We start from the raw sequence: 2331 nt of genomic DNA, 5'->3' as shown, positions 1-2331 counted from the left end.
ATGCTAGCCAGAAATGACTCCTTAGTGACTGAATTTATTCTTGCTGGATTAACAGATCACCCAGAACTCCAGCAATGCATCTTTTACCTGTTTCTGATGATCTACGTTGTCACCATGGTGGGCAAACTTGGCTTGATAACTCTAGTTGGGCTGAATTCCCACCTTCACACCCCCATGTATTATTTCCTCTTCAGTCTTTCCATTATTGATCTCTTTTACTCTTCTGTTTTCACCCTCAAAATGCTGATGAACTATGTCTCAAAGCAGAATATCATCTCCTATGTGGGGTGCATGACACAGCTGTTTTCCTTTCTTTTCTTTGTCATCTCTGGGTGCCATATATTGACCTTGATGGCCTATGATTGCTATGTGGCCATCTGTAACCCATTGTTCTATAAGGTCACCATGTCCTCTCAGGTCTGTTCTGAGCTGGTGCTTGCTGTATATGTGATGGGATTTGCTGGAGCTTCTGTCCATACAGGGTGCATGCTCAAACTGACCTTCTGCAGGGTAATCTTATCAACGATAGCCTGTGAGACATTCTCCCTCTCCTCCAACTCTCTTGTACCAGGACCTACGTCAACAAGATGGTAGTTCTCACTGTGGTCAGGATTAATATCACTGTACCCAGTCTTACCATCCTAATTTCTTACATTTTCATCCTGACCAGCATTCTTCACATCAAATCCACTAAAGGAAGATCAGAAGCCTTCAGCACCTGTAGCTCTCACATCACTGCTATTTTGATTTTTTTGGTGTCAGGAGCATTCATGTATCTGAAGTCTTCTTCACCTGAATCTATAGAAGAGGGGAAAGTTTCTTCTGTTTTCTATACTAATGTGGGGCCCATGCTCAATCCCCTGATCTACAGCTTGAGGAACAAGGATGTCAAAGTTGCCCTGAGGAAAGCCCTGATCAAAATCCAGAGGAGAAACATATTCTTATTCAGAGAAGTCAAAATATAAACAAATGTAAGGACCTCAACTTTTTACTGATGTTTTCCATGAAGAGGTTTTGTTCATTTTTATTGTGCACATTGTTTTATTCAGTGTGGATCAATAGATTTGTCTTATTTCCCTTATACCTAATCTTGTCTTGTGCTTTGCTACCCTATCTCCTGCACCTCCCATGTTTACTAAATAATTTATAGCATATTTATAAAAGGAACCTCTGCATTGACTTTTTTCTTTATTGTTTTATATCCTTCCTGTCTCCTGGTCTATCCCTAATCTGAACAAAGATGGTGCATTCCATAAGTCACCTGGGATAGTTAATGATACAGCCTGCTCATCTAAACACAGAAGAGTCAAATGCTATAGAAACATTCTCATTCTTGTCAACATTGTTACTGGCATTGGCAGCAGGATTCACACTATTTAAGTGTAAAATACATGTTTTTTTACTATATTCACAAGGTTGTACAATCGTCAACACTATATAATTACAGAAAAATCTCACTCCACTAACTGACTAGGTCCCATTAGAGTCTTTTGCCTTTACGATTCCCCCCAGCTCCTGACAACTACTAATGCCTACTCTGGGATTTCATATAAATGGAAGTATACAATATGTGGTCTTTTATGTCTGGCTTCTTTCACCTAGCATAATGTTTTTAAGGTTCATTCATGTTCTAGCATGTATCAGAACTTCATTCATTTTTATGGCTGAATAATAGTTCATTGCTTGGATATACTACATTTTCTTTATCCGTTCATCAGTTGATGGACCTTTGGGTTGTTTCCACTTTTTTGCTATTGTCAGTAATGTTGCTGTGAACAGTTGTGTACAAGTTTTTTAGTGAGCACATGTTTTCAGTTCTCTTGAGTATATACCTAGAAGTGAAATTGCAGGGTCATATGGCAACTCTATATTTAACTTTTTGAGGAATTGCCAGGCTATTTAAAGGGGCTGCATCATTCTACATTCCCATCAGCAATGTATAATTGTTACTTACTGAAATTGCATTGGGTAAGTAAGACTTCTTGCAGCATGAGTGGTAATGAAGTTAGTGGACAGCCTTGTCTTCTTCCTATCCTTAACAGAAATGCTTCTAATGGTGCCCCATTAATTGAGATACTTGCTTTAGGATCAATGTGTATATATTTTATCATCTTAAGTATGTATCCATCAGTTTCTGTTTTCTTGATTTTTTTTTAATCAAGAATGGGTTTGAATTTTGTCAAAAACCTTTTCAAAATCTGTGGAGATTGTTGGGGATTGAATCATGTGCCCCAGAAAAGACATGTTCACATCCCAACCACTGTCTGTGGGGTGTGAACCCATTTTGAAATAGCACCTGGGATGATGTTATTAGTAAAGGTGAGGCCAAAC

The 2331-nt window shown here is 38.5% G+C and overlaps 1 pseudogene; it reads left to right on the top strand.

Moving 5' to 3' along the window:
- On the top strand, positions 1-965 carry LOC119537396 (annotated as a pseudogene).
- The last annotated feature ends 1366 nt before the right edge of the window (positions 966-2331 follow it).

Source organism: Choloepus didactylus, chromosome 6 (assembly GCF_015220235.1).
Source record: "Choloepus didactylus isolate mChoDid1 chromosome 6, mChoDid1.pri, whole genome shotgun sequence".
In the NCBI taxonomy this organism is placed as follows: Eukaryota; Metazoa; Chordata; class Mammalia; order Pilosa; family Megalonychidae; genus Choloepus; species Choloepus didactylus.
This window is presented reverse-complemented; position numbering and strand designations above follow the sequence as displayed.